This window comes from Lissotriton helveticus, chromosome 6, assembly GCF_964261635.1.
Source record: "Lissotriton helveticus chromosome 6, aLisHel1.1, whole genome shotgun sequence".
NCBI classification, from domain to species: Eukaryota; Metazoa; Chordata; class Amphibia; order Caudata; family Salamandridae; genus Lissotriton; species Lissotriton helveticus.
In genome coordinates this window covers 783907865-783923042 of record NC_136067.1, presented here as the reverse complement: position 1 = coordinate 783923042, position 15178 = coordinate 783907865, and positions in this window count along the sequence as shown.

Below are 15178 nucleotides of genomic sequence, written 5' to 3'. Positions count from 1 at the left end.
CCCTGTGCTTAACAAGCATATTATGAGTTGCCTCACTGCCACCCTTTCCATGGCGGTAAGCCAGCTATGAAAAGATTGGTGATGAGGCACCATTGCAGCTCTGGGCCTGGAGGTTCAAGGGGGCCACATGTAGTGCCCCACTCAATTTGCACCCCCATTCCTGCACAGTGTGGCATGTATGCAATACCATGCAGGAAGGTGCAGGTGGCGCCCTCATAGAAGCGCTCATCCTATTAGACTCTTCTATGAGCTTGACAGACTGCCGCTGTCAGAGCGCCGCATGACCGCCCTCCAGACCAGGATTAAACTCCTGATAGAAGACAGTCGCACTACAGGTTTGGCGGCCCTACTGCGGACGGCCCTTTGAACCATCTGCTGTAGGACCGCCAAACTCAGAAAAAGGCCCTTAGACTCTTTTCTGGAAGTCAGTATTCCTCAGCTGGCCAAGACTGCAATTTAGAAAAAAGTTCTTAAGTCCCATATTTCCCAGTTTATGCAGGAGGACTATACTATGACTCAAACCAAGGATTCCAGTACCTCAGGTACTGCACTTGGGTGTCACAATTCACTCCAACAGAGGCCAGCAGCAGGGTCTAGGTCAGGTCGATTTGAAACTAGTCACCTGGGCTCTTTCATGGAAGTGGGCTTCTTTCTGATTTTGTGTCCCGATATCTTAGCAGGAGATCAGTCAACTGACCCTTGGAGTCCACTTCGTTGTCCAGGGTGCAAGTGAGAGCAGGTCCTGCCCTTAGGGTTCCCCTCACAGGAAACATCAGCAGATGTGGTCCTTCTTTGTCTTCCACATGTCCTGTTGTATTTTCAAGAAGGTGCTCAGTGGTGCCTCATTTATGCCTGACACTCATCTGTGGGTGGATGTGACTTCCGTCCCGTCCCTAACCAATAGGGAAAAGGTTCCCGGGTGTACCTTACCCACATTTGCTGCAGTTTCTGTGTGCTCTTCTGCAAACAGTCCCACGGTGTCCCTCTCTACCTAAAACAAAGATGGCAGAACAGTCCATCCCTCAATCAAGCCATCAATCAAACAGCATTTCTAAAGCGCAACACTGCCACGCTTAGGGTATATGTAGAACTTTGTTATATCCTGAGTTCAATGCTATTCTTGCTCTGCCTGTAGAATCTTACTGTGAGGAAATGTTATAGAATGTTATGAGTCAAATGTTCACAGTTGACTGGGCTGAGCAGCATGCTGGCTGCTCCTGGTGGGGGTCTAGATCTAGTCTATTGTACCATCTTGATTAAAGCCACTTGAAACTAATTATGCGTACCTGACTCAATCACTACATACTTTTACAACATCACCTAAAAAATATCTATTGAAATCTAAAAACATAAACATATTTACATCTGTTTGTCAAGTCAAGCTTTTAGGTTTGAAATGAAAATATGGCTTTCATACATTGAAAAATGTACACCATCAGGACAATGTAAAGTTAATTGCCATGTTTCATATTTAAATTAAAAATGAAAGGGGCCATGGCCAAGATGGCGATGAATGCAGGCGTACTGTAAATAGCTCAGCATTAGGTGCATCAAATGATCCTGAAATATAAGCCTTGAAGCCTACTTTACAAGCCATCCACCGCAGTATGTCACAACAGACGGTAGTGATAATCCATCGCACGTTGTACATACTGGCTCAGGAGCTAAGAGGGTAAGACCAACGAGGCGACGGACCAGCGATTTGGAGATTGGCTGTGCAGGGTCCGGCCTCACGTAATCCACTGCCAGAGGGAGGAACCACGATCGCATGCACCAGTGAGGGTCTGCTAGCAGTGGAGGCCTTGGCGATCTGAAAACATTGGTATCTGGGTAGTGCAAGCAAGGCTGTTGAGGCGGTGACTCATCAACACTGCGGCCCATTGGACGGGGCCTAGGCTGACATTGCCTATGACCGGAATGTGACGCTGAGCTAAGCTGCATCGACGAGCGTTCACTCAGGGCGGCATCATCGGCTCAGGACGCCCTTCCACCACAGCCCACGATGGAGATGCCACAAAAGGAGCAGAGAGCTGCCCGCCCTGGTGTGGCACTACAATGCAGAGGATACACACGGACCCCCGGAGGACGGTGAAAGAGGGCTTGGACACCTGGCAGGCGTCTGCATTGTAACCTGCAACCACTGTGGAGCCCGCGTTCCTCCCCGCTAGCGTACACATAGGATGTGAGTGCTGGGGCCGCAGCTAAGGTGAATATGTTAATCGTCCGTTGCCCTGCGCTGCACTGAATGCGAAGGTGGTGCAGTGGAAGAGCTGTGTGAATACTTTTCTCGTTTTGAAAGTGCACCAGGACAGGTTTCCCTCTGCTGCTAGATACCTGGAGGCGGGATGTTGCTTAGAATCCCATAGAGAAGCCTCAGCAGAGCTCCATTGTCTCGATCCGCCATTTGACTGCTGCCTGTCCCGGGGGTGAGGAGACTGGTGTCAAGCACACACACAAAACCCTCGCCCCCAATGCCATCAGACGTCGGGTGCAATAAAGGTTCTTAATGTGCCTATGAAAGCCAGAAGGTGACTTGGAGTGTATGGGGCATATGTGTTCAGCGGGCCTATCATTTAATATCTCCGGCATGGCCCTGACACCGATAGTTATCCCTAAGAGCTTCTGCGTGGGAAGCCTGGGTGGACAATGTTGCGTGCAGGCTGATGCGCAACCGTAACACCAAAATCAACTGATTACTGGGCGACGTAAGAGCCCCTCGCCACAGAGACATTGTACAATTATTATCTTGAGTTCAAGTGTCACTCAGTGCCCAAGGTTGCACGCACACTATTAGGCGAATAACACATAACGGCACTCCTGAATGATTGTCCTCCTGGTCCCCTTGCTGGCACTACACCCTTAGCCATTGGCCATTGGGACCGACCACGTCATAACCGGACAAGATACTTATAATCCGCTGACAGTGCTGATCCCTTCAGAAATCTCTTAAGAAGCCCAGTGCTCCCTGTAGTGTCCAGATTACTACCACCACGATAAGAGGTTCTGCGCCTCCCATGCAGAGGCTATCAGGGAAATGCCAGCCCTATGCACACCTGAATAAAAGAGAGACAGCCACAGTGCTCCAGAGGGACCATTAACACCGGTGATATTCCATGTGTATTCCATGCCTCAATATACAGCCACGCAATGGAAAAACAAAAAACCGATATGCAGGGACCCCTGCGCAAACAAGGGCAAGGAAACTCGTAAATCAAGTAGACCACTCGCATTGATTCGACGAGTTAACTGTGCCGATACTAGATATCAAGTCCACACTGGGTCCCAAAATAGACTCGCTCTGTACTGAAATGGAATTCCTACGCAAGGATCAAAAGAAACTTAAGGACAGAGAAGAGGAATCGGAGTTGGCATTGTCAAACATACGACCCACTGTGTCAACAGCTGCAGACTAGACCAGGTCCCTCCAGAGGTGGAACACTACTATGCCGCCACACATTTACAATGGCCCACAAAGTGGCTCGCAAGTTGCAACGTAGCTGAGTTAGACTCTTTGGGGCCGATTCACAAAACTAATCTGAGACAAAATCCTAAACGTACTACTTTTGGAATTCACAGAATGTCTTAAATTAGGATTTTGTCTATAGGATTTTGTTTTAAATTTGGATTTTGTGTTAAGTTAGGATTTTGTCTTAAGAACAAAACTAAAGAAATACTTAAGTTTAACAAGGTCAAGATAGACAATACTTACTATTTCCGAACATTAGTGTCCATAGTATGATGTGATAGTTTGAAGAAATGCTTTTAATTTAACAGGATCATAGATGTTGTGGTGCCTTCATATGTAATTTTGCACATGCAGGGATGAAGGATGCTGTATCTGTCAGGGCCTTGGTTTCTCAGCCCCCTTCTTGAGTTTCTCAGGAGCCTCACCCTAAAACCTGCTAAGTACTAAATACTGTGAGTTCCGTTTCCCTTGGCATTAAAAGAAACACATTCTAAAGAAGGAAAAAACAAGAGTAACTTTCCACCATGTATACTTTATCTTCAGGTAAGTAAAATGGCATTAGTTGGTTCAGGCAGTAACAACTACATACATAACATGTTACTTTCTAAGATACGCTAAGGTTTCAACATCTGTATCAGAGTAACAGTTTCAATCAAATAACAGCTCCAATCAAGATATCAGTTCCAATCAAGTAACAATTCTAGGCACAACACGTATTGCATATTCTCAAGAACACTGTTCGATTCACAGCGTCAATTAGGCACTAGACATTTCCAATACAAAGGAGCAAATAAGAAATCCAAAGGTAAAAGCCTTAAACGGAATCTGAGACTGAAAACGCTTTGGCAAAACCACTACTAGAGTAAGGGTCCAGTAATTATAAAGTTCGGTGAAATCAAGTCCAAAGAATTACAGAGGAAACGCCCTTCGCGTTTTCCCCTACGAGCCTCTTGAAAGTGTCACCAGCCGGTAAACAGAAATTGGGTAAATCCTACCTGCGTTTTCTGCAAGCGGATTTTCGCGGTAGATTACTACCATTAAAACAGGACACTGGACAGCTTAGAGCATCAACGAAGTCCTCCGTTGTTGAGAATGAAGGGCGGAACTGAAGCAGGAAACCTCCGACCTCTGGAACCAGGAAGGAATAATCCGCGCGGTGTTTTGGGCGTGGCCGCTTTTATAGTTCAGGGCTGGAGTAGCAGGGCTGGAGTACGGAGGCTGCGGAGGGAAAAAAGACCTCGGCAGCAAAACTCGAAATGGGGAACCCTGAGGCAGAATATGAACAAGCATTGGAAACGATGCTAAAACGAGCATAAGCAAAAGGGCTTCAGCATTGGCAAAGGAAGTACAATAATGCGTCAGACGAGCATAAGTAACCAGTAGCATTGACACAGGCAGGACTAGAGAGCCAGAACAATGAACAGAGTGTAAAATACGATGACATAGGCACACACGCACCTGGCTCACACAATGATACTGGCACACGCGCACCAAGTGAGCCGGAGCAATGAACAGAGTGCAAGAATCCTGACAGTGCCCCCCAACAAAAAGAGAGACACCCCCCCCTCAGGAACTCAGAACAGAGAGACAGGGTGCCGAGCATGAAAAGATCGCACCAAACGGGGAGCATGAACATTGGCCTCAGAGACCCAAGAGTCCTCCTCAGGGCCATAACCTTTCCAGGAAAGCAGGTACCACAGCTTCCCCCTAACACGCTTACAATCCTTAATACAACGCACTTCGTATTCATCCTGACCTTTTACAAGAAGCGCAGGAGGGCGAGGCCGCCGCTTGACAACTGCTTTCTTCAGCAGAGAAACATGGAACACAGGGTGAATCTTCATACCTTTAGGAAGAAGCAGTTTGTAAGTCACTGGGTTCACACACTGAACAATTTTATATGGACCAATGAATTTAGGATGGAACTTGTAACGTTTCCTGAACTGAAAGTTTCTAGTAGAAAGCCAAACCACATCCCCTACATGAAGATCTGGCCCCTTTTGACGCTTTCTGTCTGCAAACTTTTTGTACGTGGCTTTGGCTTTTAATACATTTGTTCGTAAAGCTTTAGTGATGCGTTCCATTTCTCTGAAATGCGAGTCCAAGGAAGGTATATGGGTTTTGTGATGAGCTAGTAACAAGGGCGAGAAATGAGGATGTCGACCATAGACGGCAAAAAAGGGCGACAAACCCGTGGAGGCATTCTGTAGGTTATTGTAAGCGAACTCAGCTTCCCATAAGAGAGTCAACCAGGAACCTTGTTTCTTGAACAGAAAACATCTCAGATACTGTTTCAGGACTTGATTAACTCGTTCAGTTTGTCCGTCCGACTCTGGATGGAAGCTCGTGGAGGTGTTACAGGTGATATGTAGAGCTTTACACCAGGCCTTCCAGAATTGCGAGACAAACTGTGAACCACGATCTGAAGTAATGGATCTGGGAAGGCCGTGTAGACGAACCACATGTTCCAGGATTAATTGGACCAAATGACACGAAGTAGGAAGCCTAGAGCAAGGAACAAAGTGGGCCATCTTTGATAAACGGTCCACCACCACAAGGATAGTATTCATACCTTTCTCTTCCGGTAGATCGGTTATAAAGTCCATAGCAATGTCCTCCCAAACCTGTGTTGGGGTGGGAAGCGGAAGAAGAAGACCTTTCTTTCGACCATGTTCCGTTTTAGCTTGGGCACAAACATCACAGTTTTGTATGAAAGATTGAACATCCTTCTTCCAGGTTGGCCACCAGAAATTTCTCTGTAACAGTTCTTTGGTTTTTGTGATTCCAGGATGACCAGCCAATTGACTAACATGACACCACTGCATAACTTGTGTTTGTAGTTTCTTGGTTGGAACAAATAAGAGACTGGAGAAAAAGGGTAGATTCTGATGAATGGTTCTATTAGGTCCATCCTGGACCCAGGAAAGAAGTTTAGGTAGGGGCATTGCTTGTCTAATTTGTTGAAAGAAAACATCGGACATAGTGGCTCCTATGATTTGTTTTTCGGAGAGCATGCTAGTAGGTCTGGGATTTGAAAGGATATCATCTGGCTTATGATCATATCGTGACAGAGAATCTGCTTTGTTATTTCTGATTCCAGGTCTAAAAGTTATAATGAAGTCAAACTCTGCAAAGAACAGCGTCCAACGGAGTTGTCTGGGAGTTAAAGCTTTGGCACATCTTAGGAATTGCAGGTTCCGATGATCTGTGTAAACGGTTACTGTGTGTCTTGCTCCAAGTAGATAGTGACGCCATTCTTTGAAGGCATAACGAATGGCCAGGAGTTCTTTCTCTGCAATGGTGTAATTGGTTTCCGCAGGCAAAAACTTTCTGGACAAAAAGGCAATGGGGTGCAGTTCGTTGGTTTCTTGGTCTTTTTGCGAAAGAATAGCTCCTACTGCGAAGTCAGAGGCATCCGCTTCTACAATAAAAGGTAAGTCTGAGTCAGGATGTCGCAAAACAGGCGCTTGAGTAAAGGCTCTTTTAAGGGTTTGAAAAGAGGAGTCAGTTGTGGAGGACCAAGCGAATTTAACGTTCTTCCTTAACAGCTGGGTTAAGGGCGTGGCCAAGGTTGAAAAATCTTTGATGAAACGGCGGTAGAAATTCGCAAATCCAAGAAAACGTTGGATATCTTTCACTGAAGTTGGGGTAGGCCAATCAAGGATTGCTTGGATTTTTCTTGGGGCCATTGTAATTCCAGATGGAGAAAGAATAAAGCCAAGAAATTCGACTTTGGTGGTATGGAACTCACACTTAGACAGCTTACAAAACAAACCATGAGATCTTAAGGTGTTTAAGATGATCTTCACATGTTGAATGTGTTCTTCCGTTGAAGATGAAAAAATTAAGAGGTCGTCGATATAGGCTATGACGAACCTATCTAGGAAGTCCCGTAGGACGTCATTAATAAAAAATTGGAAGGCAGCCGGAGCGTTGCATAAGCCGAAGGGCATTACACGGTACTCAAATAAGCCAAAGCGAGTTCGGAAGGCGGTTTTCCACTCATCCCCTGGTCTAATACGGACCAAGTGGTAAGCGCCTCGCAAGTCAAGCTTTGTAAAAATTGTGGCAGAGCGCACTTGATCAAGAAGCACCGGAATTAAGGGTAGTGGATATCTATTCTTGATAGTGATGTTATTAAGTGCTCTGTAATCGATACAGGTGCGCAATTCTCCGTTGCTTTTAGGTACGAAAAAGAGCGGGGAAGCTGCTGGAGATTTTGAAGGTCGGATGAAGCCATTTTTCAAGAATTTATCAAGATATTCCCGAAGGTGATTGTTCTCCAGATCAGTCAAGGCGTAGATTCTACTACAGGGTATCTTGGCTCCAGGCACTAGATCTATGGCACAATCATAGTCTCTGTGTGGTGGTAGGGTTTCGGCCTTTTGCTCACAGAACACATCTGTATACTCTTCATAGATAGGAGGAAGAGCTATGTCTTGCTCAGCAGCGGTGGAGACAGAAAGGGCAGATACTGTGCGTAGAAAGGAACTTGGGGAGACCTTGGAATCCTTTACCGATCCCTCACAGCATTCCTGTTTACACCAAGAGGACGTAAAATCTATTGTTCGTTCGGTCCAATCGATGGTGGGATTATGCATCGATAACCAGGGAATGCCCAAGATAACTCCAAATTGGGGTGCGTCAATCACATCGAAAGATATTGTTTCTTGATGTTGTCTGGAACCTATATTACAAACCATTACTAAGGGAGAGGTGCAGTGAGTGATCATTCCAGAAGTCAATTGGGTTCCGTCGACTGCGTAGACTAATTCCGGTTTTTCTTTCACAATAATAGGTATAGTTGTTTTAGCAATGAACTTGGAATCAATGAAATTTCCGGTGGCACCAGAGTCAATCATAGCTGCCACCAGGATCTGGTTTAGGTTAGGTAGTCTGAAAGAAACGTTCAAAGTGAGGTGAGGTACTGTTAGCTGCAAGGTGTTTGCGATGGTTTGTTCAGGAGAAGATTGCCAACTCGAAAAGGTCTCCTGATCCAATTTCGAGTTCTCTAGTTTTCCGACTTATTTTCTTTTTTATCTCGAGGCCAAGGATTCTTAGGTCTGAGCGAACATTCTCTAACGAAATGTCCCTTCTTTCCACAATATAGACATTGACCATTCTTACGCCGGGTTTCCTTTTCTTCTGAAGTTAAGGGTTTCCTCAAACTTCCTATTTCCATAGGTTCTGCAGATTCCTGGGCACTAGGAAGTGACCTATCCTTAGCTCTAGAAAAGATTCTGACATCTGTTCTTTTTTTATCTCCTCTGCGGTCAGCAACCCGGTGGTCCAGACGTAGACTGAGTGCAATTAGATCTGTACATGTTCGAGGTTGGGGATCGATTGGTGCAATAAGGTCTTTCAGCTCATCTCGTAGCCCTTGGTAATACAGGGCCGCCCTCTTGGCCTCGGGCCAGTCAGTCTCTGCAATAAGGCGGTTAAATTGGGTTAGGTAATGTACTAGCTCCTTGTTTCCCTGTCTTAATTCTAATAGTTCTCTATCGGCTGATCCAGTTATGGTTCGTCTATCAAAAATCCTCTCGAATTCTCGCTTAAACTGCAGCCAGTCAGATAATATTGGATCATCGGATTGAACCAGGGGAACTGCCCACATGGCTGCGTCACCACTCAAGAAGGAAATCAGAAAGGCAACCCGAGACTGAGAGTTCGGGAAAGAAGCTGGTTTAACCATGAAATGCAACTGCACCTGCGTTAGAAAGGTTTGGAATTTGTTCGGTTCCCCACTAAACCTCTCAGGCTGGGCCAAAGGAACAGTAGAAGGAACAGTAACTGAAACAGTGGGCGATGAACCTGACACATTTGTTTGAAGGTGACCTGTAGATGGTGAAGAGTCCAGACGTGATTGCAAATGGACAACTTTATTAGCTAAGGCTGCTGTTTCAGTTCTACTAACAGATAATTCAGTTTGTAAACTCCCAACCATTGCACACAGATCTTCCATGGAGACATCCATTTGGTTTAGCTCGGGAGAAACAAATTCGTGGGCGGATTATTCTGTCAGGGCCTTGGTTTCTCAGCCCCCTTCTTGAGTTTCTCAGGAGCCTCACCCTAAAACCTGCTAAGTACTAAATACTGTGAGTTCCGTTTCCCTTGGCATTAAAAGAAACACATTCTAAAGAAGGAAAAAACAAGAGTAACTTTCCACCATGTATACTTTATCTTCAGGTAAGTAAAATGGCATTAGTTGGTTCAGGCAGTAACAACTACATACATAACATGTTACTTTCTAAGATACGCTAAGGTTTCAACATCTGTATCACAGTAACAGTTTCAATCAAATAACAGCTCCAATCAAGATATCAGTTCCAATCAAGTAACAATTCTAGGCACAACACGTATTGCATATTCTCAAGAACACTGTTCGATTCACAGCGTCAATTAGGCACTAGACATTTCCAATACAAAGGAGCAAATAAGAAATCCAAAGGTAAAAGCCTTAAACGGAATCTGAGACTGAAAACGCTTTGGCAAAACCACTACTAGAGTAAGGGTCCAATAATTATAAAGTTCGGTGAAATCAAGTCCAAAGAATTACAGAGGAAACGCCCTTCGCGTTTTCCCCTACGAGCCTCTTGAAAGTGTCACCAGCCGGTAAACAGAAATTGGGTAAATCCTACCTGCGTTTTCTGCAAGCGGATTTTCGCGGTAGATTACTACCATTAAAACAGGACACTGGACAGCTTAGAGCATCAACGAAGTCCTCCGTTGTTGAGAATGAAGGGCGGAACTGAAGCAGGAAACCTCCGACCTCTGGAACCAGGAAGGAATAATCCGCGCTGTGTTTTGGGCGTGGCCGCTTTTATAGTTCAGGGCTGGAGTAGCAGGGCTGGAGTACGGAGGCTGCGGAGGGAAAAAAGACCTCGGCAGCAAAACTCGAAATGGGGAACCCTGAGGCAGAATATGAACAAGCATTGGAAACGATGCTAAAACGAGCATAAGCAAAAGGGCTTCAGCATTGGCAAAGGAAGTACAATAATGCGTCAGACGAGCATAAGTAACCAGTAGCATTGACACAGGCAGGACTAGAGAGCCAGAACAATGAACAGAGTGTAAAATACGATGACATTGGCACACGCGCACCTGGCTCACACAATGATACTGGCACACGCGCACCAAGTGAGCCGGAGCAATGAACAGAGTGCAAGAATCCTGACAGTATCATAAGGTCAGCTGTCTCATTTCTGGTCCTAAAGAAAGGAACTCCTTTTGTCTGGCATTTGTCGTAGTGGAAATGTTTTAGGAAAATAATATATTGTAGCTAGACCAGACAAAACAAGACCACATTTTTTCAGCAGATTTCAAGACGCGTAGATGGTCTGTAATTTCAAAAAATTGCATAATGATTTCTCTAGGTTTGGAAGAGTGAGGTTTCAAACCACCCATAAGATGAGCACACTAAGGCCCAGATGTAGGTAAATCTGATTTACCGACTCTAGAATACCGAATTTAACCGATTAGGCATTCTAGATTCGGTAAATCAGATGTAGGTAAAAATTCGGTAATTTTTACCGAATCTGTATGATTCGATAATTACCGAATCGGTATTTACCAATTCGGTAATTGCCATTGATTCCTATAGGCCTACAGGCCCCCTACATGTCTCCTACATCCGGCCCTAGATGTTAAGAGGAGTGGTAAGATGTCTAAGAAGATATGGTAGAAATTTCTTCTGGAACTCAAGTAGATCATGAACCTCATGAGCCTCTGGCAGACCATACAAGCAAACTGAAGATTGTTGCAATTATTTCTGGTTTCAAGATCTTCCATATAGAGTTTTGAGTTTTAGAAATTCCTACTCAAGTAGTTAAGTCTTAAGGAGAACTAACACGTTGCTCCTTTTAGATGATTTTACTCTCCATAAAAATCCATCCATTCTCAATTTGTTAAAGTTTTTTATTTTCGGCACACATAAAAGGTTTTGCCCTCTCACCTTATTAAGAATGGTGTCCAGAACTGGATTATGAGAGGACATAATAGGTAATGGAGGGTCATTTGTTGCTGTCTTAGGTTTTGTGCTAGATATGGTGGCTTTAGCAGGTGCAAGGAGGTCACTGGCCATCTTTACACAGTGTGCGATGAATGATCTTAGCGGAATTTTTCCTGCACATATAATGTAGCAAAAGTAGGTTAAAGGCATAAAATATATGGTGAAAACCATAAAAACTGGAGGCTAGCAGTGACCCAGTTGTAAAGGATCTTGTTAGCTAGCCAAATATATGTTAAGTAGTCTCACAACAATGACATATTGTAAGGTACCATGAAGTCATCAGAAAAAGAGTCACCATAGGTCATATGAAACAGGTATGTTTTCAGGACAAAAGGAAAGAGAAGCTGAGCAGGCTTACATAGTTCTTCATATTTTATAGGGAGTTGTACCAGCAATAATAGAACAGACCCAGAGATCATGGCTATGCATTCAGGCCATACCTTCAAGCAATTATGTAAGAGAAGAACAGGCAGCCATAAGTCTGTCACAGTGCGAGACGTGGAAACATGAAGTGTGGTGATAATCAAGTTATTCCTTAAGATGGGTAAGAAGAGAGACATGGGAAATTAGAAAAATTAGCAATTCACTGACAAAATGGCGACCGCTCATATTAGTATCAGGAATCACTGCTGCAGCACCTGCATATGAAGGAGGTATATTGAGGAGGCAACCAGGAGACTGTCACCATGTTAAACTTGGAAGGAGGAAGTGTACTAGTATACCAGCCATTCCTGAAGATATTGTAGAGGAAAAACTCCATAAATGGAACACAGGTGATACGCTGACAAATGGTGCCCCGTGCTTCTTACCAGAATCACCACAGCAGCTCCGGGCTACAAAAGACGAGCGTGAAGAGGACAGCCAAAAGACTATCATGCAAAGAAATTCAGGCAGGGCCTCACGGAATGCCTTGAAGAGTGTTGCATTGCTGCAAGTTGACTAAATTACACTGAGAAGCTCCACCGAGCACCGGAGCTCAAAGAACTGTTGCCATATTGGTAGTCACACAAGCCATGCTCCTGGAAGATATTTTATGATCGTGAAGAAATTCTGCCTTGTTTACGTCTTTGAGTCTTTTCAAACTTAGTAGCATTTACAGTTGATCACTTCCACTTTTGTCTCTGGTAAATATTTGAGAACACAAAATGTGTGTTTGGCAACATGGACATTAGGATTGAAAATGGTGTACAACCTTTACAAATCAACTTTTACCACGCAGTGCCTTTACGACGCAACTTTTACAACGCAAACCATTACAACTCATTGAACTGGGGGACGCTCTAGGATAGGGAATATATTTAATTTACTATCCAACACCTTCCCTACTATCCACAGGGACTGGAGTTGGAATAGTAAATTAAATAAATCACTATCCAGCGCCTAAAAGCACTGTGCGTTGTAATGGTATTCATTGTAAATACCGCGTTGTAAAGGCATGCGATGTAAAAGTATGCGTTGTAACGTCATACATCCATTGACAATATCTCCTATAACTCAATTTCCAATCTAACTCGAGTTAAGTGTCCTATATCATTGCTACCACAGTGGATAACCATAAAGAGGGAATGGTCACAATTACTAGCAGAGGAAAGTAGAGGGAGTAACTGATTTAATTCCAAACCTCTTTCGCCAGTCCATGTAAGTATAATTCCTTGCAAACTTAAATCAATTTTCAACACCTAATTTCTTAGCATGGTATCTGGCCCAAGAAATTAAACTGTGCCAACCTAGCCAGACCCTAACAATCTTGCACATACAATAAAAAGGAACACATAGGCAGACAAACAAATATATAAAGAGTTGGATGATTGGCCATTAAGAAACTACATTACACCAAAAAGCAGAATTTTGAAATGAAGACAGCTATTGTTTTGAATACAATTGTGGGTGCTAATGTAGCACTGTGAGAAATCGGGTTACTGGTTGAGAGAGGTGAATCCCTACTCAAGCAGTAGCCGCAATCCTTGCCAGGGTTTAATCACAAACTAATTAACCTGTGCTCGACCCCCTACTAGATTGGCACAGAGCAGTCAGGCTTAACTTAGAGGCAATGTGCAAAGTATTTGGCCAGCAATTCACACAATAACAAAATGAAACATGTACATGTAAATGTAGTAGTACTTGTATAGCGCCCAAATCGACCCCGAAGGGGTATCTCAGGCGCTTGTACGCATACCGCTGTGTAACCCTTCCTGGCTTTTCCATGTGAATTGCCCACTCCTGGGCACCCCCAAGGTGAAGCCAGGCATCCTAGCGTTGTTGGGGCCGTTGTGGAGATTAAGCAAGCTTTTGCCCAGAGTTGCAGAGTAGGGCCCATGATTAGAATAGGCACCGAGGCGAGAAATATCAGGTCCGAGGAAATTGAGCCCAAGACACTGCCGAGGCGGGAATTGAACCCTGGTCCCGGGCGAGACCTCTGCATCAGGGTCTGCCGCTCTAACCATTGAGCCACACAAGAAGAGTCCCACACCAATTAAGAAAAATAAAGTAACATTTAATAAATTATTAAACACCAAAATTACCAACATCCCAACATTAGACCCAGACATTTGCAATTTTAGAGATTTAAGTAAGTGCCAACTCTGGTTACCTGGTCACACTAGACTGGGACAAAGTTGAAAGTTCAGCCCTGTTACGATGAAGTGCAGACTGGCTACAGGGACCCAGTTAGGGCCACTGAACAAAGTACCCTCAAATCCTGATTGCAGTGCAATGCGGAATCCCGCAATGAGGATGTGTTATGCAGCAGAGAGGATGCGATACCCTGGGGTGAGGATGTGATGCACAGCAACGTTTCCAGGGAGTTTCAAGGCTGTAATTCGAGGTCCTGCATCCTCATTGAAGATGCCGCTGACAAGGGGCTTGTGATGCAAAGTCTTGGATTGAAGATGCTTTGCATAGCATCCAGTTCCAAAGAAGTTGAAGAGCTTGCAATGCATAGTTCTCCAACATCATTGAGAGAACTGCTAAATAGGGGCATGCAATGAGAAGGCCTATGTCGACGATGTATCGCAGAGCTACGGTTCCAAAGGGCTGCAATGTGAAGTCCTGCATATGGGGTGCATCATGCAGCAGTTCAGGTGTGGAGTTTTATGAGGCAGGAGCTGTAGTTTCTCCTATAACTAAAGCTGAGCTGGCAGGGCTCATTCAGGCCCATTTCCAAGGGTCCTGGACTGGGGTGCCACGACTTGTGAGGATTGGACTCACAGCAGACAGAGTCTAGGTGCTGGGTTTAAGGTGGTTGGAGCTTTCTGACCTTGAGGCTCTGATCAGGAGGCCATACAACTAGCCCTTGGAGTTACTGTGGTGGTCCTGAGTTTAAGATGCAGGTTCAGCCCTTTTCCTTGGTCATTAGGCAGTAGGGCAGAAAAGCAACAGAGTAGAAATCCTTCTTGTAGAGCAGCACAGCAGTGATTCTGAGTCATTAACTGATCCCGGGGCCAGATGTACATAGGCTCAGGATTACGATTACCTAATAGCGAATTTATGCGATTTGCTTTTAGGAAATTATAAACAGCTATGTACAACAGTGTGTTTTACACTGTTTGCAATTCCCAGTGGGTTTCAAATTTACCTACCTCATTAATATGCTAAAATCACAGGGATGGTGGTCTGCTGGGGTCAGCAGACCACCATGTCTGTGATTGCTTTTAAATAAAGCAACATTCTTATTCAAAATACAGCCTATTTTCCTTAAAGGAGAA